Source organism: Bombina bombina, chromosome 5 (genome assembly GCF_027579735.1).
Source record: "Bombina bombina isolate aBomBom1 chromosome 5, aBomBom1.pri, whole genome shotgun sequence".
NCBI classification, from domain to species: domain Eukaryota; kingdom Metazoa; phylum Chordata; class Amphibia; order Anura; family Bombinatoridae; genus Bombina; species Bombina bombina.
Window position 1 is genome coordinate 431,957,931 of NC_069503.1, and position 24,909 is coordinate 431,982,839.

At 39.9% G+C, this 24,909-nt stretch overlaps 1 protein-coding gene across 1 annotated transcript in view; it reads right to left on the reverse strand.

Annotated features, from left to right (window-relative positions):
* Window positions 1-535: 535 nt before the first annotated feature.
* Window positions 536-24,909, reverse strand: part of LOC128660438 (collagen alpha-1(VI) chain-like) — a 303,740-nt gene continuing 279,366 nt past the window's right edge. The window contains exons 30-31 of the transcript XR_008402529.1: window positions 2,035-2,168; window positions 536-642 (exon numbers count right to left, since the gene is read on the reverse strand). The gene's annotated coding sequence lies outside the window, so the exon portion shown is untranslated. The remainder of the gene's footprint in view (window positions 643-2,034; window positions 2,169-24,909) is intronic.

The window sequence follows — 24,909 nt, forward strand, 5'->3', positions numbered from 1 at the left end:
CTGCGAATCTGCAGGGGGCGGCATTGCACCAGCAGTTCACAAAAACTGCTGTTGCAATGATAAATGCCGACAGCGTATGCTGTCGGCATTTATCTATGTGTAGCGATGTGCAGCGGCCATGATACGCTGCTTCGTATCATGTCCGATCGCACATTGATACATATGCCCCCATGACACAACAATATCAGAGATCTGTGAATGTGCACCATTTCTGTCACATTGTACATTAATACCTAAATTCCAAGATGGCAGCACCCAGTATGAAGGTAAATAGATTCACTAACCAGCACTTGGGAAGTACTACAATAAGAGAATGACTTTGAAGAGAGCTGCAGGCACAGGAGGAAAAAACAGTAGTGTGGTGAATAGTAACCATACTACTGTAGGTGGACAAAACAGTTAAATGTTCCTTTAAGGCAATTTGGAAATCTAGGTTACATATTTTGCTCTTTGGTCTCTCAACGGAGTGTGGGACAAAGCACAATGTTTCACAAACAAGAGAGGTTTAATGTTGTTTAAGATCTACAAACCTCACCTCTTAAACTGAGCCAGAGTTTTAATGTTTGGGTCATCCATAGAAAGCAGTTCCTGTTTCCCTCCATGGCTGTATTGAATGATAGCCACACGTGTGCCAACCATTTCCTTATTTGGGTGATTTAATAAAAACAAAATTAAAAAACAAAACAAAAAAACCCCACAGAAATAAATAACATACCTGCAGGTGTATGAACAAGGAAAAGCTGTAAGTCTGATTACATAACAAGGAGCACTAAGCACTTCCTAAAAGAGAGATCTCAAAATTTTCTAAGCAGGAATAGCTTTAGCAATAAATCTGGCACTAGACAATCCATGTTTCAACAAATATCTTCACAATAAGTGAAAGCATATGGTTAGGTTATCAATAAGTGCACTGTATTATGTGTCAGCAAACTTGTAGGGGTAGAATTCACTGCATCACTGCTATAAGTTCCAGACAAAGAAAAACAGTAAAAAGGGGCATTGAGGGGGAAACTACTCTAAATTGATGCATTATAGTTTACATTTTTTTTTTTAACTTGGTAGTATTCATAGTATTTTTAATGTAAAAAAGAGTTGCTAAGATCCATTGAACACCATAGTAAATATTAAGGTGAACTTGGACAGTTGTAGGAACTAAAATCAAGTTTATTTAGATAGGTAGAAATCAGATAAACTTAGTTACTTTTGATCAAGACAATGAACTGAAACTCTTAATTGTGTGCTAGAAGAAATGTGTATTTCATTGCTGGTTCTATAACATAATTCACTATGACTTTTTCAGTGAAAGAAAATGATGTAAAAGTGACCATATAAAAAAAAAATATGACAAGTATCTTCTTTTCCTGGCATTGGTGGACATCTAGTGGCTAAAGGCAGTACTGGTTGCTTGTCTCAGAAGCCAACATACAGTAAATTGCTTATAATACACATTTTAAATGTGATTGATTAGAACAGGAGGGAAAAGATGGCTGATTGGATGCATCTGGTTGGTATATATTTGAATGTACATGATTGCAAATGGCATATGATGGATGCCTGGAAATAAATGTTAATGTTTGCTGTCCTTTCTGGGAGGCTGGAGGAAGTTTCACTTTATCATGCAACTTAAATATTTATTTCATTAAAATGTATGTTTAGGCACCCCATCATATGTAATTTGTACTCATGTACATTCAAATATATTCCAGCCAGATGAATCCAATCAGCCATCCTTTCCCTCCTGTTCTAACCAATCAAATTTAAAATGTGTATTATAAGCAATTTACTGTGTGTTGGCTTCCGAGACAAGCAAGCAGTACCACCTTTAGCCACTAGATGTCCACCAATGCCATGAAAAGAAGATACTTGTCACTTGAACATTATTCTCTTTCTCTGAAGTAGTCATAGTGAATTTCATTTTTACCTCAACCCATTTCATTCTAATACTCATATTTTAAATGCTTCTTTTAAACAGTGTTATTAAACCACCAAACAGATTTTATTTTGCATATTATGGTTATATAATATGGATATTACCTTATTTCCACCTTTCTTGGTGATCTTGCTAATCACACGAATAATAAATTCCTTCTCCAGAGTGAAGTTCTGAAGCCCAACGCTTTCTGAACTGTCCAGGACAAAGAACAGCATTACCGGGCCACATGGACACTCTAAAAGGGAAATGAACAGTTACGTATCCAAGAAGAAAATTATAATAGAGAACCGGTGTATTGTCACCACACAACTAACTGCTGTAATCTGCTTGAAACCTCAATAACGTAAGGCCCAAACCATTGTAAAGTGCACACCATGCCTTTATATTATATTCAGTAATCGTAACACTTGAGAGTTCTCAGTGAAATAGTTATGCTTAGCTTATTATTAAAAAAGGCCATTAAACACCTCTTTTATTTGTGTAAAAAAATGTGCTTGACCCAAGCTCCCTTGAAAGGCCAAAAAGCAAAATCTGTAACTTGCAAATGCTGCAAATCAAATGGCTGGTTTAAGATATTATACATGTTTTGTTTTGCATATATTCAAACACTAGCACTTAACACTTAAAGGGCCACTAAACCCAAAATCTTTCTTTCATGATCCAGATAGAACATACAAATTTAAACAACATTATAATTTACTTCTATTATTTATTTTGCTTCATTTTTTAGATATCCTTATTTGAAGAAAAAGCAATGCACATGGGTGAGCCAATCACATGAGGCTTCTATGTGCAGCAACCAATCAGCAGCTACTGAGCATATCTAGATATGCTTTTCAGCAATGAATATCAAGAGAATAAAACAAATTAGATAATAGAAGTAAATTAGAAAGATGTTTAAAAATGCATTCTCTTTCTAAATCATGAAAGAAAAAATGTGGGTATCATGGCCCTTTAATTCACCTCTTGTAATATGTACGATAATAGCGCAGCCTGCTGTCCATTCAAAGTACAGGGCTTGCTAAAAAAAAGTCAATATTCTCTGGTAACCCTTTTACCCCCATTCACTTGTAATAACAGATTATGCACTATTCTTAGCACATGGTCACGATAAGGATAATGGACCCTGCACTTTAGGTTGTGCTTTACTTGTAATCTGTATATTTGCGCCACTTTTGTAAACGTTGACATTAAATTCCTGTCATATACATTTATAATGACTTGATTACACAACTATTTTTATTTTCTTCCTTTTTTCACCTTTGTGTCCTTTTACTGGACAGAAATATAAAAAATATAATGCATGAGTGATTGGGCTATTGAAATTTGACTGCTTGTTTTTCTGCAGCATACACACATATGCTGTGAAAGCTTGTGCATCAGTATTCAAACACAGCACCACAGAGAGTCAGCACAAATGACATATTCACAGAGCAATATACACCACCTCTAGCTTTTTGAGCAGGCATAGGAGTAGATTTATAACAGGTCGAGCAGACATGATTCGATGTAGCGAATCATGTCCACTCGACCTCGCTAAATGCCGATAACATTACACAAGCATTTCTTGTGAAATGCTTGTGTAATGCCCCCCCTGCACACTCATGGCCAATCGTCCGCTAGCAGGGGGTGTCAATCATCCCGATCGGATCAGATCGAGATGATTTACGTGGCGGAGAAGTTAAGGAGCAGCTTAATTTCCATTTCAGGCAAGTCTGAAACAAAAAGTCTTAATCTACCCCATAGTGTTTGAATACACGTGCATGGCCATCACAGAATATGTGTGTATGCCACTGAAAAACAGTAATCATTTTTACTAAAAGCATTTTTGCTAACTGAAGTATATTGCAAAAATGCTTCTATTTCAAATTGAAATGCGCCCATGCACATTTCAATTTGACCTTTATATCCTAAATGGCTTCACAAACCAGAACTGAAAAACATCTGAGGCAAACATCAGTGTAAGTATGATATAAAGCTATTTTACATCATTTAGACCACCAACACACATGTTTTTGTAGTATCAATAAACACATCTTAAAGGGACATGAAACCCAAATTTTCTTTTATGATTTAGGTAGAACATACAATATTAAACAACTTTCCAGTTTACTTCTATTATCAAATTTGTTTCATTCTCTTGGCATCATTTGTTGAAGGAGCAGCAATGCACTACTGGTTTCTAACTAAACACATGGGTGAGCTAATGACAATTGGTATATGAATGCAGCCACCAATCAGCAGCTAGAACCTAGTTTCTTTGCTGCTCCTGAACTTACCTTGATAAACCTTTCAGAAAAGGATAACAAGAGAAGGAAGCACATTAAATAATAGAATAATATAATTGTATGCTCTGTCTAAATCATGACTGTCTAATTATGACTTTACTGTACCTTTAAGAAAAAGATAATTGGTTGTTTAATGCTGTAAGGGAAAGCTATGCAAATAAATTCTAGTTTGTTATTTTGACTGATAACTGTTCAGCAAGTGTTTGAGATTGTTGAAATACAAATATTTTTAAGGGTTAAAACATATAGGACTAGGTTACAAGTGGCCCGCTATTTTATGCTCCCACTCGAGTGTAAACATCGCTAGAAGTTATCTTTTTGCAAGTTGTATTACAAGTTGAAAGTAAAACTTTTGCATGTGAGCGAAATTCGACACTCTCTAACCAAAGGATTTTGGATTTCGTGACTAAATTATCCTCCCCATAGACATCAAGGGCGCGATCCAATATACGGCATAGTTTTTGGCGCAAGCGAGGTAACCCGCGCCGCCCGTAATTTCACTTCGCAACTCGACCTATTCAATATACTGTGCCATCAGATGCTAAACTGGTGTAAGTAGGAAAAACCTGCGATCCACTAAAATGTGCGCAAATACACATTTTAGTCGTCGCAAGTACTTACGCCAGTATTTTGTTCACGTAAAGTCTCAATAAAGTGTAGTTTTATGCAAATTAGGCTACGAATCATAAAAAACAACGGCCAATTCTAAAAGATGTGACACGTAATTACGCCATTCAAAATTCATACATAAACCCATGCACAGCGGCCATTTTCTTTAGTGTGTTTGGTTGGTTCTTGGAGCTACAGCACAATACAGTGAGTAGAGATTAGTGGTAAGAGTAGTGAGAGAGGAGCATTTCATTAAGTTAGTTAGGTCGGACTGTTGGATTGGTAAGCCTGTACATTTACTTACACTTTTTTTTACATATTGCACACATTTTCAATACACACATATACAAAATACACAACACTTTTTTTTTTCTAACACCTCACACATTTTATTTATATTTTACAGTGTGATAGGCTGAGTGTTTGGTTGTGATTGTGTGTGATTGAAGTGGGAGTGAGTGTGAGTGTGCGAGTGTGTGTAGTTTGAGGATGACAGGGAGAGCTAGGGCGGGGGTGAGGAGGGAAGGGGAGTTGCAGGGAGAGGATTATGGACAGGAGGAGCAGCAGGGTCCCCGTCAGGGAGTGAGTGGAGGCGGGAGAGTTAGAAGGGAGGATGGGAGTGGGGTCAGGCACACTCAGAAGAGGGACAGAGGGTGCACATGGGGATAGAAGGGGGGAGGAGGGAGAGGATAGGGAGGAACCCACACCAGGCGGGAGCCAGGCGGCCCAGGACGAGGAGCGCATGAGGTGCCCCAACTTATCTTTTGCAGAAAACCTTGCACTAGTCCAGGCCGTCCTGGAGAACCACACCGCCCTCTTTGGCCAAGAGAAGGGCAAAGGAGTTGCCCGAAGGCGCAAAAATGCTTGGCTGAGGGTCGAGGAGGTAGTCAACGAGGTGGCCCAGCAGAGGAGGAATGTGGATGGGCTCAAGAAAAGGTGGAATGAATGCAAGAGGCGGGTCAAGGAGAAAATGGGCCAAGAAGCCATGCAGCAGAGGGGAACAGGCGGTGGTCCTCACCAGGAGCAGGGTCGGCTCCAGAACGAATGAAATGGGGGGCCTTTTTTTTCACGAGGGGGCACGCATTTAAAAAACATGTATGAGAGTCAAAATAAGAGCAGTCCTACTGTGGCAGTCCAGGGGTTACATTTATCAGATCTCTGGCTGTGCAGGAGTTAGATTTGTTTATATTTCTGGAAGTGCAGCGGTTACATGTGTCATATCTCAAGGAGTATAGGGGTTACATTTATAAGATGTCTGGCAGTGCCGCAGCAGTTACATTTACTAGATTTATGGCAGTGCAGGGGTTACATTTGTCATATCTCAGGAATGTCTCCCACATATGACACAGCCAGTGGACACTGTTTGCATGTGTAGCTCTACCAATGACCCTACTAATGATCAAATAAGCTTTTACGTGACAATAAGTTTGAGTGCCAAGCAGTACATTACTTGTACAGATATTATTAATGATATTTACCAGCACACACACAGTATATATAGTATGTATATACACACAAATTATATATATATATATATATATATATATATATATATATACACACATACATATACACACACACATATATATATAAATATATACACACATAAACACACACAGTATATATATATATATATATATATATATATATACATACTCACACACACACTGTGTGTGTGTATATATATATATATATATACACACACACATACACACAGTATATATGTATATACACACATATATATATATATATATATATATATATATATATATATATATATACACACAAACAATATATATATATATACACACAGTGTGTGTATTGTGTGTATGTATGTATGTATGTGTGTGTGTATATATATATATATATATATATATATAATAAAACAACCTTGGGGACAAATAGGAGATGTTTTGAAACATGTAAGTAATAAACATAAGGCTATTTCACTCATTGTCCTACAGCTACATTTGAATTGTGTGTATTTGAGCACCTATAATCTGACACACATTTTACACTGATCACTGCAGATAAAGCAGGCACAATGCACACATCTGTGGCTGCCAGGATATAAGGCACAATAGGGAAGGGATACTACTCTCACACACACATTGGTTATACGGCTGTGTTTTCACAAAATTACTTCTGCCTTCCCTCTCACTGACTGTTAGCTTCTCCCAGCACTTCCTGCAGAGGTCTGTAGAAAGTGGGCTAGCAGGAGGAGGGACATTGCAAGCCCTAGGTTAACTGTGAGAGCACCAGCAGGGAAATGCAACTTTATTTGCATTACTTCTGCCTTCCCTCTCACTGACTGTTAGCTTCTCCCAGCACTTCCTGCAGAGGTCTGTAGAAAGTGGGCTAGCAGGAGGAGGGGCATTGCAAGCCCTAGGTTAACTGTGAGAGCACCAGCAGGGAAATGCAACTTTATTTGTTATCTGGTTGTAAATAGAGGAGAGTAAAGAGATTAGCTAGGCCCTCCAGTGGCTGCAAATGGTTGATGCAACATTTGGGACCCTGGATGTTCCGTCACTTTTAAAATTTAAATTTTTTTTTTTTTAAATCACTTCTTTTGCCCTGGGGGCACAGCATTCCATTTGGGGGGGCATTGCCCCCCAATGCCCCCCCTTAGAGCCGACCCTGACCAGGAGGCGGAATATAATGAGTGGCAGGAGCTCATTCGCATGTCCCTGAGCGTCACAGCAGTCCGTGGACTTCCAGGGGCTCGTGACTTAGGGACTGCAACATCAGCACAGCATGCTGGTGAGTAACATCCCACACACCAGTATTATATGTATTTGAGATATAACATCCTTTAATGTCACACATTCATGTACACAATGAGGAGCGTGGTATTTGGCCTACTAACAAAAACATCTACAATTATATTTCACATTAAAGGGACATTAAACCAAAGCTTTTTATGTCATTATTCAGATAGAGAATACAGTTTTAAACAACATCCCAATTAACTTCTATTATGTAATGTGCTTCATTATTTTGTTATTCTTTGTTTATTAAATATCAATGCACATGGGTGAGCCAATCACATGAGGCATTGATGTGCAGCCACCAATCAGCAGCTTCTGAGCCTATCTAGATATGCTTTTCAGCTAAGAATATCAAGAGAATGAAGCAAATTAGGTAATGGAAGTAAATTACAAAGTTGTTTAAAATTGCATGCTCTAGCTGAATCATGAAAGAATAAAAATGGGTTTAATGTCCATTTAATGCTACTTAACACATTGAAATTCATGATATGAGGTGGAATAGTGAAATACTAACATGTCTCGGAGTAACACAGGCCACAAGCCACATGTAGAGCTTTCAGTAAATGGACACTATAGCCATCACAATACTTTTATCTCAAGAAAGCACGTTATGTGCCTACATCAGGCTAAAGGAAATTGTGTGACCATAGTGTCACTTAAAGAACACATTTTCTCCATCACTGACATGTACACAGAACTATTGTATGAAACACATACATGTATATTTTGCATATTAAAATCCCTCAAATCACAAATCACAATGTGCACATGCATGTTATAGAGTTTGACATGAGAATGAGTATAGGCCCTAGCATGTATCAATGTACATTGTATGCCCACATGGATATATATATGATTGTACTAATACCTATCATCATTTGACTCCTCCACAGAACCTCCTGTCACCAGGGTGCAAACGGCCATGCATCCACCGCAACCAGCAGGCCAGAGGATGGCTCCAGCACAACCAGCAGGCCAGAGGATGGCTCCAGCACAACCAGCAGGCCAGAGGATGGCTCCACCACTACCACCAGGCCAGAGAATCCCTCAACAGTATGCTCCCAGGCATGAGGTGGGTTGGATTGCCTCTTTTGAGGACCCATATGTCATGCCCCCAAGATTTGAAGAGGAGCCCTGGCCGGAGGACTATTCTTTTTGTTATGAGGGGCAACCAAGGCATCCCCAAAGGGTAGATGTCTTTACCCCCCCTCCCAATATCAGGCCAGTCAGGACTTTTACCACCAGGACATACAAACTGGTTAGGCTGAGTAGTCGCACACCAGTCTTCAATGGGACTACCAGTCCACCCGGAGAGCTCCACCATCCGCTTCCCTTGGAAGAGCTCAAGCATATGAAGAGGAGCATATAGCTGTGGTAGTTCCTCCAGAGGCACCAGCCAGCATTGTTCCTGCTGAGGCACCAGCCAGCATTGTTCCTGCTGAGGCACCAGCCAGCATTGTTCCTGCTGAGGCACCAGCCAGCATTGTTCCTCCAGAGGCACCAGCCAGCATTGTTCCTCTAGAGGCACCAGCCAGCATTGTTCCTCCAGAGGCACCAGCCAGCATTGTTCCTCCAGAGGCACCAGCCAGCATTGTTCCTCCAGAGGCACCAGCCAGCATTGTTCCAGATGCAACAGCAGCTAGAGGTGAACCTGCGCCTAGAATCCCTGCTGGTGAAGAGCCTTTAGATCCTCTGACTTCGGCGACGAATACATTGCCCTCCAGAGGAGGCAAACATCAACCTGTGAGAGGCAAACATCAACCTGCGAGAGAATGCAGAGAGACCAACGCAGGTTTTACAGGAGCCAACAGACTTTACTACAGCGTTCCATTGAGCTGCAACGGGACATGGCAGCATCTTTAAGTGGTATCGTCCAGAACCAATCTCAGATGCAGAGATTTATTTCGGACATGCAGATGCAGAGTGACAACAGATGGCGGGAACAAAACCAACTGTTGGGTGTGTTGGTGGAGCATTTCACACACCAGCAGGACATTGCCTCCAGCTTCTCATCTGTGGCCAGCACTCCTGCAGAATCCTCTGAATCCACACAACCCAGGAGAGGCAGGAGAGCCACTCCAGGCACCTCAGCCCCCTCATCTAAGAAGCCTAAAAAAAAAAATATTGTTATATTTCATCCTAAATCTTGTCCTCTGTTATTTACCATATAATTGTCATCCACATCCATGTGAGGGGTGTTTTAGTACACTGATATTTTTGAAAAATATAATAAGGCCTGTGTGGAAATGGCCCAGAAAAGGAAGGTAATATCATCATGTTTATGACATATTCATGTTCTCTAAAGCACATCACATAGTTGTGTATAAAGGGTACATATAGTGATATTCACTTTTAAGATGTAAATCAAGGTTTCTCACATCCAATAGAAATTGACCCATGTGCAGGGACAGGCACGAGCCAAGGCTGTGGCGGACATTTTCTAAGGTAAAGACTTTTAGTGAAGGACACCTTGCCTATCCCTGCACATGGGTATATATATCTAAATAATAATGTTTTTACAGAAGGTGTGAACATAAGGTATAAACATCCATTTTTATTCCTCAAAATGATAGTCAATAAATCATAGTGACCAAAACATGAATTGAACTAATGATATATTTTCAGTAATTAGGGTGGTTAAGGGAATGGGGGTGGGATGTAGTAGTTTCACTTACATGCAGTGGAACTCCGCAGTATGTAATTCAATGACCAGCTGCAGCAGGGGCAACACCATCACCATGGACCTCAGCAGCAACTATAGAATCAGCATGTGTAGACAGAACAACAGGGGATTGTAGGGCTTCCAGCACCCCTTGTGCCCCATGATGACCCCTTGTGCCCCATGATGACCCCTTGTGCCCCATGATGACCCCTTGTGCCCCATGATTGACCCCTTGTGCCCCATGATGACCCTTGTGCCCCATGATGACCCCTTGTGCCCCATGATTGACCCCTTTGTGATTGGTTTGACAAACTTGCAGGGGCAGGAATAATAAATGCTTTGAAGAGGTTAACTATTTGTGATCAAGCTGCTGATATGTATGTTGTTAAGCATGCACTTGTTAGGCCTTCAGAGAGTTACGTTGGTTTCTAAGTCAGTGCAAGGGTTGCAGCGCCTTCAATTTGTGGCAAGATGAGAATGGAGTAGATTTTCTGAAATCTGCGCACGTAAGTCCTTACGCCTTATATTGGATACCAAACTGCGCGTGTTTTGTATGTCAGTCTATGGGCCAAAAAACGACGGGCGAAGGCAGAAATATACGCGCGTAACTTCTAAGTTACGCCGTATATAGCATACCAAACCCGCGCAAATATTGGCGTCGCCGGCTTTTGCGGGCGACGATTTATATCGGATCGAGGCCCAATTGAGAGTGCAGGAGTAAAAAACACTTATTACTTGTGCACTAACCCGACAGGAGTTATTAATATTTCCCATTCCAATGTTCTTCAAATACAGGAATATATATATATATATATATATTGTATATATATATATACAGTATATATATATATATATATATATATATATATATATATTTCACATTAACATTATATATACTGTATATATATATATATATATATATATATATATATAAATAAATAAAAATTCTGGGATATAAAATATGTCTGTTTTTCGGGCTGTGCAGTGTAAGTGTAACGTTGTGTCAGGTTAGTGCAGATGAAGAATTAGTTATCTTAAGGTTAGTTATGGAAATATTAAATATGACATATTGTAAAAAATAATAATAATTATTAATAATTATTAATAATTATTATAGATACTGTAAAATATACATATATATTCTATAGATTATTTATATATTTTTTAGTACATCTATAATGAGTATTTGCATTACTTATTAATATTTTAAAATACTTTATATTTAATATATACATAACACACCTTACAATAACTCATGTTGGGTTAGCTCACATGAAGAATTAATGTACTCCTGTCGGGTTGTATGCACATTAATTCATCATGTGCCCTAACCTGACATGAGTTATCTTAAGGTGCGTTATGTATGTATTTATCCTGTATGTCGCTAGTCTTTCAATGGGATTTGCTTTTTTAATAGTGTAGCTCTAGCCGACATCAGCGAGACTGCACTATTCTAGGAGGCCTGCTGGAGCGTGGGAGGTTGTAATAGTGTAGTCTTGCTGCTGGTCGCGAGACCCATGCTATTACAGGCCTCAAAAACCCTTAACAACCAGTTACGTACAGGGTATATCTGACCATTAAGGAGTTAAATATAAAATATAGAAAAATATTATTCATTAAATTAAATAATTATTATAGATGTACTAAAAAATGATAAATAATCCATATAATATATATGTATATTTTACAGTATCTACAATACGGCTAGATTACGAGTTTTGTGTTAAGCTGAAAAAGCAGCGTTAACAGGTCCTAACGCTGCTTTTTCACTACCGCTGCTATTACTAATCTTGCAGGTTTAGGGACACCGCACACTTCTTTGGCCTTACTGCAAAACGACTTACGTAAACTTCGTAAACCTTTTTTCTATGGGACTTCCATAGCGCTGGTATTACGAGTCTGTCCTGGTAGGCCAAAAAGTGAGCGGTACACCCTCTACCTCCAAGATTCCTAACGCATTCTAAAGTCAGTAGTTATGAGTTTTACACTACAACGCTGTAGCATAAAACTAATAACTAAAGTGCTAAAAAGTACACTAACACCCATAAACTACCTATTAACCCCTAAACCAAGGCTCTCCCACATCGCAAACACTATAATAAAATTTTAAACCCCTAATCTGCCGCTCCGGACATCACCGCCACTATAATAAACATATTAACCCCTAAACCGCCGCACTCCTGCCTTGCAAACACTTGTTAAATATTATTAACCCCTAATCTGCCGCCCCTAACATCGCTGCCACCTACATTATACTTAATAAGATCCTAATCTGCCGTCCTCAACGTCGCCGCCACTATATTAAATGTATTAACCCCTAAATCTAAGTCTAACCCTAACACCCCCTAACAAATATAATTTAAATAAATCTAAAGAAAATTACTATAATTAACTAAATTATTCCTATTTAAAACTAAATACTTACCTATAAAATAAACCCTAAGCTAGCTACAATATAACTAATAGTTACATTGTAGCTAGCTTAGGGTTTATTTTTATTTTACAGGCAAGTTTGTATTTATTTTAACTAGGTAGAATAGTTATTAAATAGTTATTAACTATTTAATAACTACCTAGCTAAAATAAATACAAATTGACCTGTAAAATAAAACCTAACTTAAGTTACACTAACACCTAACACTACAGTACAATTAAATAAATTAAATACAATTAAATAAATTAAATTAAATTAGGTAAATCACAACCCCCCCCCCCCACTAAATTACAGAAAATAAAAAACAAATTACAGATCTTTAAACTAATTACACCTAATCTAATAGCCCTATCAAAATAAAAAAAGTCCCCCCCCAAAGTAAAAAAACCATAGCCTAAACTAAACTATCAATAGCCCTTAAAAGGGCCTTTTGCGGGGCATTGCCCCAATGTAATCAGCTCCAAGATGGTGTCCCTTAGATTCCGATTGGCTGATAGAATTCTAGCAGCCAATCGGAATTAAGGTAGAAAAAATCCTATTGGCTGATGCAATCAGCCAATAGGATTGAGCTGGCATTCTATTGGCTGTTCCAATCAGCCAATAGAATGCAAGCTCAATCCTATCAGCCAATAGGATTTTTTCTACCTTAATCCCGATTGGCCAATAGGATTTTTTCTACCTTAATTCCGATTGGCTGATAGAATTCTATCAGCCAATCGGAATCTAAGTGACACCATCTTGGATGACGTCACTTAAAGAGATATTCATTACGAAGAAGCCGTCGTTTGAAGAGGATGCTCTGCGTCGGATGGATGAAGATAGAAGATGCCGTCTGGATGAAGACTTCTGCCCGTCTGGAGGACCACTTCTGCCCATCTGGAGGACCACTTCTGCCAGCTTCGTTGAGGACGTCTTGCCGCTTGGATGAAGGTTTCTCCCGGTAAGTGAATCTTCGGGGGTTAGTGTTAGGATTTTTTTAAGGGTGTATTGGGTGGGTTTATTTTTTTAAGTTAGGGCTTTGCACCTGCAAAAGAGCTAAATGCCCTTTTAAGGGCAATGCCCATCCAAATGCCCTTTTCAGGGCAATGGGGAGCATAGGTTTTTTTAGTTAGTATTTTATTTAGGGGGTTGGTTGTGTGGGTGGTGGGTTTTACTGTTGGGGGAGTTGTTTGTATTTTTTCTTTACAGGTAGAAGAGCTGATTACTTTGGGGCAATGCCCCGCAAAAGGCCCTTTTTTTTTTTAATAACTTTATTTTTGAAATTTTTCTCAGGGTAAACCCGATCAGCATCACATAGCATTACACAATTATATTCATCATTTGACACAACAGTGTATAACACCGTATAGACTTTTCAATGCGGCTGGGTCTGTTCTAAGTTCATAAAGTATTTTCTTGAGCCATGCGAGGCGGTCAGGCCCCTTTTTGTACTTAAAACAGTTATAACAAAACATAACCTCAATAACAAGAAGAAAAAAAAAAAAAAGAAAATAACTAAGAATAAAATAAATAATGAAAATAAAATAATAATAAGAATAAGATAAATAATTAGGTAAGAGATAATGGCAATCAGCATCAAAGAGATCAGTGACATTGTAAGATTATACATTTCGAGGTATATTAGAAATTTACTCCTAGGCACTAACCGCACATTGGTGAATACCTCATCAATACCCATGTAAGTCAGGTCTGTTACATAGTTTGTAAATATTGAAAAACCTTGAACATCCCTAAAATCAGATGCAGTATTGCCAATAATTAACACCAGATACAAAACATGAGACATAAAACCATCTAGGTACCTTCGCTATGTAAGTGTAATTATATTCAGGCTTCTGCTACGGCGGATGGCTGTGGTCCCCATCCATGGGTCTCCTTACTTGACCAAGGGTCCTTCAAGTCAGTCAGTCATGGTCAGTTTAAGAGTCAGAGTCAGATTCTGAGGTGTACCAGCGTCTACGCAAGTTTTCAGTCAGCATAAACACAGAGTGTTCAAAGGGACGTAATACTTTTTTCCTGAGGCCCTTCGGTAGGTACATAATGTATGCATCCCACTTGTTCATAAATGATTAATTCTAGCATCTTGGTCACTTTGCATGTCTGCAAGTTCTGCCAGGAATTGCTGGTATATTGCGTGAATTAGTTTTTTGAAGGGGGGTTCCCTATTTTTAACCCAGTATTGCAGGATCAATCTCCTAGCCATGAGCACCACGAGGTTTAAGAACCTCTGGTGGTTGGGAGATGGAGAGGTGTCTTGAAAGAGGAATATATTAGCTACCGTTATAGTTATATCTGTAGTGAGTACTTTTGACAGCCAAAATCTGGTCTTGCCCCAAAATCTCCGCAGTTTCGGGCAGTCCCATACCAGGTGTACCAAGTCTGGGGTATGAGCTGAGCACTTAGGGCACTCATCTACAGCATCTTGAACCCATTTGGATCGGATGTGGGGTGTTATATATGCATGGTGCAAGAATTTAGTTTGCGTTTCTCGTAGGCTCTCTGAAAGGGTGGCTACTCTGACCCTAGTTATGCTCTGTGTGATATGTTCTTCCGTGACTTCAGGGATCCTCTGCTCTTGCCACTTAGTAGTGATGTCATGCATTGTTTGTGGTTCGTGATGTGCGACTATCAGTTTGTAAATGGGGGATATGGAGTGTTGTCCTTGAGCTGCCATGTTGTAGAGGGAAGCAATCTTGGTTATGTCTAGGGAAGCCAATCCCTCTGTCAGTAGGCTTTGCACATAGTGTCTACTCTGGAAATAAGCGAATCTGTGTGTGATAGGGAGGGCGTACTGCGTTCGTAGGTCGTTGAAGGGGTGCATCTGGTGTGTCAGGGGGTTAATCAGTTATGCTACCGTGGTCAAACCCTTTTGTTCCCAGTGTTAAAAGACAGTTGTGGTATACCCTGGAATGAAGTTAGGGTTCTCTTGGAGCGGTAAGTATTTGCTAAGTGTGAACTTTTTCCCCCATGTTTTGCATAGTTTGGCCCAGGCTCTCAGCGGGTCTCTGAAAAGTATGTTTTGCTTTATGTGTGGGGGAAGTGTCGCCATCGATGTGTGTGGCAGAAAGGCCGGGTGTATGGATGTTAGGAGTTCTCTTTCCACAGGAGGAGAGAAGTAATCTGATTGGGTCAGCCACCCCACCACTATCTTAGATAGAGATGCCCAATTGTACCATTGAAGATTAGGGAGACCAAGTCCACCCGCCCTAACTGGCATTGCCAGATGAAGTCTATTAATTCTCGGTTTTCTATGTTGCCAGACAAATTTGCCAAACAGAGCCGACAAGGTGCTAAGATCTCGTTTGGTCAGTAAGAGAGGTAGCATCTGTAGGGGATAAAGTAATTTCGGTAGTATAATCATTTTCAGGAGTTGGGTTCTAACCGTGAGTGATAAAGGTAGATTCCTCCAGCCTGTCATCTGATTTTGAATGTGAGTTATTGTTCTGCCTATATTTAGGTGGTACAATTTGTTCACATCGATATGGAGATGTATTCCCAGGTATGTGAAGGTGCCCTTAGTTACTTTAAAGTCAATGCCCTGCAGTTGTGTTTTATTTGTATTACGTAGCCATGTTAATTCGGATTTGTCTATGTTGATTTTATAACCGGAAACATTACTGAATAGTTCTAAGATGCGTAATATTTTGGGTAGGTTAGTGTGTGGATTGGGGACATATAATAGGAGGTCATCAGCATATAAAGATAAGTGTACAGTCTGTCTGTGAATTTTTAGGCCCTCACTATGTTGGCGGATGTAGCATGCCAGGGGCTCAATTGCCAGATTGAAGAGTAGTGGCGACAGGGGGCATCCCTGTCTGGTTCCTCTTTCTAGGCGGAATGAGGGGGATATTTGACCATTAATGAGTATGGAAGCTGAGGGTGAAGTGTATAGTTGTTGGAGTGCTTGAAGGAAGTGCCCATGTATGCCAAACTGTTCTAGAGAGGTATAGAGGTGGTCCCATTCTATTCTATCGAACGCTTTTTCGGCCTCGATGGCGAGTAAACATGCATCTACATTGGGTTTTTGATGTTCTGTATAATATGAGTTGCAGTAGTGAGCTATGACAGCAAGTGTTTTCCTAATGTTAATTACTGAGGATCTATTCTTAATGAAGCCAGTTTGGTCTGGGTGCACCAGATCTGGCAGTATGTTTGCCAACCTGCTTGCCAAGATTTTGGTATATAATTTATAATCGCTGTTGAGCAAAGATATCAGTCTATATGAGGAGGTCAGTGTATGGTCTCTGTTTGGCTTTGGTAGAATACAGATGTTAGCGTTGGTAAATCTTGCATCTGGGGTAGATTTTCCTAATAAATAGCTAGTGTAGGTGGAAGCTAGCACTGGGGCTATATCGGTGCTAAGGATCTTGTAATATTCAATAGGAAGGGAGTCTGGTCCTGCAGCTTTTCCTATTTTTGAGGTACCAATGGCCTTCAGCACCTCCTGTATATGTATGGGCGAGTTAAGATTATCTCTCTGTGTTTCAGTTAGTTGGGGTATGGTAACTTTACTCCAAAATGTGTGCTTGTCTTCTGATTTTGTATTTTGACTAGTGTATAGTGATTTGTAGTATGTTGTGAATTCCTTCCTTATATCTTTGGTGTCTGTCTTAAGGTGTGTCCCAGATTTGATTGCAGTTATGATGGATTTAGGTGTGTGCAGTTTCACCAAGTTTGCCAGAAGTCTGCCAGCCTTATTCCCATGTCTGTAAAAACTCCCCTGTCGGTGTATATTAAACTTATGGTCTAGGATCTGCAGGTGTGAGTCTCTCTCTTTCTTGGCATCGTAGTATCTCTGACGATTCAGTGTTGTAGGGTTAGTTAGGTATGTATTGTATGCCTCAGTCAAGTTACAGAGGAGTTGTGTGGTAACTTTAGTTTGTGACTTGGTGTGATTTGACGTGTAAGCTGTGATTCTTCCCCTAATAACCGCCTTGGAGGCATGCCAGAACAAGTCAGGGTTGGCTCTGTGTTGGTTATTGTCAGAGGTGTATTCTAGCCAGAAGGCCTTCAGATTTTGGCGAAAATCTGCATTAGTGTATAGATATGAAGGGAACCTCCAAGCCCTTTGGAAAGGAGGCATTTTGCATGACTGTAATGTTAGTTTTATGGGAGCATGGTCTGATATTGTGATTGGGAGGATAGAGCTGTCTAGTATATTAGGAGCAAGTTGAGGAGATGTGAGGAAGTAGTCAATGCGTGAGAAAGTGTGATGAGTCTTAGAGACACAGGTATAATCCCTGTAGTCTGGGTGTCGGGACCTCCAAAGGTCATGTAGTCCCAGCCCCTCTCTGAACGTCGATATTATTTGTATTTCTTTTTTGTGTTTGGGGTGTGATCTTTGCTGTGTAAGAGGAAGTGTTGGGTCCGGGAATCTATCTAATGGAAGTGCTTGCGCCATGTTAAAATCCCCTCCCACTATCACTGGGGAATCTAAGTGTAGGGCAATGAGTGATTGAAGAGACGCCCAGAACATCTGGTCAGAATGATTGGGGCCATATACATTACATAACTGATACTTATTTGCGTCAACATGAACGGTAGTGAATATGTATCTTCCTTTGTTATCTATTTTTGTATTGGAAAAGGTTACTGGCAAGTTTTTGCGTACTAAGATGGCCACCCCACATTTCCTTCCCTCCGAAGGGGAGTAAAAAATGCGCCCTACCCACCTTATTTTTAATTTTTCGTGTTCCTCAGCCGTGAGATGCGTTTCTTGCAATAGAGCAATATCAGCATGTAATGAGTTAAGAAATTGGATGATTTTGCTCCTCTTGGCTGGGGAAGTTATGCCCCCCACCATTCCAAGATACTACCTTAAGGTTTGTGGTCATAGAAGGGGTTGATGGGATATTTGGGGTGACGCATCTGTGTGGAGGTAAAAAAGGCAAACAGTGCTAGAAATTGGGGCTGCAACCAAGGTGTGAATAGCATCATGAGGGAAAGAGTGAGGGAGTGTAATGATATCTTATTAGTGACCTGTTGTGTGGTATAGAAGAGGAGAGGACTCACATACATTATCGATGAAAAGTGATCAGTCAGTGTGTTCGTCATTGGTCGGAATCTCCGTTTGCAGTTAGCCCATCCGCCAAGCTCAGCCCATAAGTATTCCACTAGAGTAGAGGGAAAAATAAAGTTAAAGTATACAATGGTATGTATTTTATAAGCGAAGGATGATATCGGTACAGCATATTATGAGGGCTACCCAGAATACAATGGGAGATGGCAAGGTAATTTGGCTTGATGGCATCAGGGCCAAACATATGAACAGTGTGTAGATTACCCAAAAATGGAGAGAGGTATGCAAAAGGAATAAAATAAAACATTAAAAAAACAAGAACAACAACAATAACAACAACAACTTGTAATAACTTATTTTCTAATGAGGTAGGGGCTCCAGGAGTGTATAGAGCAGCTCTCATTAGGGACCACTCCTGTGTCCATTTCCAAGGTGTGACCACACCAGCAAGTGGAGGATCTTCAGCTTGAAGAACCTCTTGTGTCATGTAACATGTGCGGTCATGAACCATCATCTTGAAAAAGAAAAAGAAAAACCAGGCAGTAAAGTTGTATATGATCAAGTTCATGGATCCGCTTGCTGTTTCTCCATTTCTAGAAAAGCTTTCAGTTCTTTGGGAGATCGGAAGAACTTGGCACCCCTAGGGGTCTGTAGCCTGAGTTTGGCAGGATAGAGAAGCGCCACTTGTCTGCCCTCCTCGTATAGTTTAGAGCAATAGGGGGCAAATTCCTTGTGTAGCTTAGTTACTTCTGCTGAGAAGTCCTGAAACAGTAGGAGTTTTTTCCCTTCAAAAATAACATCAGCCTCATGCAGCCTATAAGCCCGCAGTAAAGCAAGCTTTTCTTGGTAGTTCAGGCATTTAAATATAACCTGGCGAGGTCTGGTTGCTGAAGTAGTAGAGAGGCCGTTGTCTGGGCCTATACGGTGGGCTCTTTCCACGTCCAGAGGGAGACGATCCGGATCTACGCCTAGCAGTTTTGGAAACGTGAGGGCTGTAAATTCCAGCAGATCTTTACTCTTGATGCTTTCTGGAACTCCAATTATGCAGAGGTTGTTTCGCCTGCTACGGTTTTCAAGATCTTCGACCTTGTCCTGTAGTGCCTGGTTTTGCTGTAGTAATTGTTTGATGGAGGTAGAGGTGCTGTTCTGTCTATCCTCTACATCTGAGATCCTCTGCTCTGCCTGATTCATGCGTGTGGAAAATTGGCGCACCTCATTGGTTAAAGTGTCCATGCCTGTTTGAAGGGATTCCATTTTAGGCAAAAAAAAAAGGATTTTAATTCTTGTAGCAGATTTGTTGATTCAGTAATCGCTGGCTGAGAGGAGCCTGGGGAAGGGGGATTTTCAGTCTGTGATTCTGTGACATGCCTCTGCCTCCTGTCGGTTTGCTTTGATTTTGAGGTCATCCTGCCTTCTAATGTGTTGGTGATAGGTTTGAAGTATTTATCAACCTTCATGTGGGGTGTATAAGGCACTGATATTATGATAATACAGTTCAAATAAAAATAGAGCTTGATGTGCTTGTGCCACTAGATGTCACTGTTGTTTTAGAAATGGTGGATAGCAGGAGATACATGTGAGAGAATTTGCAAGGACCTTTTTATATCTTGTGGCCGCAATAAACTTTCTTTCAAGTCTCTGGCCCAGTCCATATATGTACTACAGCACTCTTTTAAAATGAAGAAATTTTGGTTACCATGTGTTTGCTAGTTGTTGTGACACTCAGGTATCCCCAGCATTAAAATGTGAAATCGTGTAGTATTCAGTTAGTTTGTGCAGGAACAAAGTTTGGTTACCATGTGCTTGCTAGTTGTTGTAACACTCAGGCATCCTCAGCATTAAGATGTGAAATCATTTAGGATTCAATTAGTTTGTGCAGGAACAAAGTTTGGTTACCATGTGCTTGCTAGTTGTTGTAACACTCAGGCATCCTCAGCATTGATATGTGAAATTGTTTAGGGTTCAGTTAATTTGTGCAGGAACAAATTTTGGTTACCATGTGCTTGCTAGCTGTTGTAACACTCATGTATCCTCAACATTAAGATGTGAAATCTTTTAGGATTCAGTTAATTTGTGCAGGAATATTGTATTAAGATGGAGTTGGCAAATAAAGTACAGTCTGTGTTATTGTATGTTTTTCTTGTGTTGCTTAACCTGGGCCTGTCTGAATTTTTGACTCTCACACTGATACCTCAAGTGCAGCACTGCTGCTGTGTCCGTCTCCCAGCTGGGCTCCTTGAAGCAGGCCTTTCTGTTATCGCTTGTGCTCAGTCTGATATGCGAGTCCTCTGGATTTGGATGTAGACAGTCCTCCAGCAAGTATGATTGTGTAGCCAGGATGCCAGGGGTCTATTCCAGCATGTTGAATGTGGCCCGGTCCCCTTGTTTGCCTTTCTGCCTTGTCTCTTGGTGGGTATTGTCTCTCCGTTACTTGTGTGCCATCCGGCACTGAGGTTGTCTGTGTCTCGGTACCTGCTACTGCTCCGCAGGCTCCGTTGTGCGATCTGTGGCCTGAGGGTCTTCCCCAATATGGCGCTCAGCAGTTGCGGTGTATCTGCGCGATGATGCGCAACAGGCTCGTTCCGAGGGCAAGGGCGATGTAGGGCCCTTCACTAAAGGCAGCCAGTCCGGGCTTGTTATTGCCCAACAAGGCTAGTGTGTGGGAAGACGGTAGACAGCAGAATCAATGGAGCGCAAAAGGCCCTTTTAAGGGCTATTGATAGTTTAGTTTAGGCTAGGTTTTTTTTTTTATTGGGGGGGCTTTTTTTATTTTTATAGGGCTATTAGATTAGGTGTAATTAGTTTAAAGATCTGTAATTTGCCTTTTATTTTCTGTAATTTAGTGGGGGGTTTTGTGATTTAGCTAATTTAATTTATTTAATTGTATTTAATTTAGTTAATTTATTTAATTGTAGTGTAGTGTTAGGTGTTATTGTAACTTAGGTTAGGTTTTATTTTACAGGTCAATTTGTATTTATTTTAGCTAGGTAGTTATTAAATAGTTAATAACTATTTAATAACTATTCTACCTAGTTAAAATAAATACAAACTTGTTTGTAAAATAAAAATTAACCTAAGCTAGCTACAATGTAACTATTAGTTATATTGTATCTAGATTTGGGTTTATTTTATAGGTAAGTATTTAGTTTTAAATAAGAATAATTTAGTTAATGATAGAAATTTTATTTAGATTTATTTTAATTATATTTCAATTAGGGGGTGTTAGAGTTAGGGTTAGACTTAGGTTTAGGGGTTAATACATTTAATATAGTGGCGGTGAAGTTGGGGGCGGCAGATTAGGGGTTAAAAAGTGTAGGTAGGTTGCGGCGACATTGGGGGCGGCAGATTAGGGGTTAATAAATATAATGTAGGTGGCGGCGGTGTCTGGAGCGGCAGATTAGGGGTTAATAAGAATAATGTAGGTGCCGGCAATGTCGGGGGCGGCAGAATAGGGGTTAATAAGTGTAAGATTAGGGGTGTTTAGACTCGGGGTTCATGTTCATGTTCATGACTTTTTCTCAGCCGGCTCTCCCCATTGATGCCTATGGGGAAATCGTGCACGAGCACGTACGACCAGCTCACCGCTGACTTAAGCAGTGCTGGTATTGGAGTGCGGTATGGAGCTCAATTTTGCTCTACGCTCACTTCTTGCCTTTTAACGCCGGGTTTAGAAAAACCTGTAATACCAGTGCTGCAGGTAAGTGAGCGGTGAGAGAAAACTGCTCGTTAGCACCGTATAGCTCCTAACGCAAAACACGTAATCTGGCCGATAGTTATTATTTGTTACAATATTTCATATTTAATATTTTCATAACTCACTTTAAGATAACTGATTCTTCATGTGCGCTAGTCTGGGACCGCGTTAGACCTAAACACGCAACCTGAAGAGCGTTATGCATATTTTACATTCCAACGTTTTTCATGTAGAAAAATATATGATTTTTATTTTAAAATATATATTTCTATAAATACGTGATAAATACGTGATATTGTTAATGTAAAATATATCTATAGATTTATACCTAAATATCTATAGTCATATATACAGGTATAGATATATACAGATATATATACATATATATATATATATATATATATATATATATACACACACACACACATATATATATATATATATATATATATATAAATGTCTATTTAAAATAAAAATAACATTTCCCCTATATAAAGAATTGGAATGTTAAATATTTATAGTATACCCAATAAAACACATTTTTAAATATTATTATTTAGAAATATATACAGTATATATATTTTTAGCAACTTTCTAATTTACTCCTATTAGCTATTTTTCTTCATTCTCTTGGTATCTTTATTTGAAATGCAAGAATGTAAGTTTAGATGCCGGCCCATTTTTGTTGAACAACCTGGGTTGTTCTTGCTGATTGGTAGATAAATTTATCCACCAATAAAAAAGTACTGTCCAGAGTTCTGAACCCCAAAAAAATCTTAGATGACTTCTTTTTCAAATAAAGATAGCAAGAGAACGAAGAAAAAGTGATAATAGGAGTAAATTAGAAAGTTGCTTAAAATTGCATGCACTATCTGAATCATGAAAGAAAAAAATTGGGTTCAGTGTCCCTTTAAGATTGATTGTGCTCAAGCGATCATGTTTACTTTCAACTTGTTGTAATATGCGTGCAAATTAACGAACCCTCAATATTCTTAAATCGCTTGCACACAAACATTAGCGTGTTATTTTTAATCTAGCCCATATTTTCTTAACAATAGATGATTTACAAGTAACATTCTCACAAGTCACGTTTGTTGTACTTACCACAGCAAGCTAAGAAATGGGAAAAAAACAACAAAAAAAAAAAATTGATATTAAATGTGCTAATTATAGTACATAAACATTCAGGTAATATCTATTTAGGGACTGTGCTGTCCTGGGCACGGATTTTTTCTCATTTATAATTCTCACATCTAATTATAATTACCAGTTATTAATTCCTTACTGCTAGTTACACACACAGAGCACAGTGCTGAATATATTTATGTCACACAGAGCAGAAAGTAACCCTATTTCCACCAGTAACACACATTGATATTTAACATTCTAATTGCCAGTTAGAGTAGGAATTTAACCCCTTAACGACCGAGGACGTGTAGGGTACGTCCTCAAAAAAAAAGCAGTTAACGCCTGAGGACGTACCCTGCACGTCCTCGGTGTGGAAAGCAGCTGGAAGCGATCTTGCTCGCTTCCAGCTGCTTTCCGGTTATTGCAGTGATGCCTCGATATGGAGGCATCCTGCAATAACTCTAGATGGCCATCCGATGCAGAGAGAGCCACTCTGTGGCCCTCTCTGCACCGGACATCGATGGCCGGTATCGTTGGTGAGTGGGAGCCGACTTGGGAGGCGGGTGGGCGGCCATCGATGGGCCGGGTAATGTAGAGGGGGGCGGGATCGGGCGCGTGCACGGGGCAGGAGCGGGTGGGAACCGCTACATTACAGAAAAGACTGTGCTAAAAGTGTCAGAAAAAAGTTTTTATTTAAAAAAAAAACAATCAACGGTATCTAGGAGGGGGTGGGGGTTTGTTCTTTGGTGGGGGGGGGAGCTACACTACAGAAAATGGGGAAAAAATAAAAAAGCAACTAAGTACCCAAGATGGCGGCCATTAAGGCAGAGGGGGAGGGTTAGAGAGCTGTTTGGTGGGGGATCAGTCAGGTTGGGGGCTAAGGGGGGCTCCTACGCAGCAGCATATGTAAATATGCTTAAAAAAACCCCCCCAAAAAGCCTAAATATATCTTTTATTTTAGTACTGGCAGAGTTGCTGCCAGTACTTAAGATGGCGGGGACAATTGTGGGGCGGGGGAGGGAAGAGAGCTGTTTGGGAGGGATCAGGGGGTCTGATATTTCAGGTGGGAGGCTGAGCTCTACACTAAAGCTAAAATTAACCCTGCAAGCTCCCTACAAGCTACCTAATTAACCCCTTCACCGCTAGCCATAATACACGTGTGATGCGCAGCGGCATTTAGCAGCCTTCTAAGTACCAAAAAGCAACTCCAAAGCCATATATGTCTGCTATTTCTTAACAAAGGGGATCCCAGAGAAGCATTTACAACAATTTGTGCCATAATTGCACAAGCTGTTTGTAAATGATTTCAGTGAGAAACCTAAAATTGTGAAAAATTTAACTTTTTTTTTAATTTGATCGCAATTGGCTGTGAAA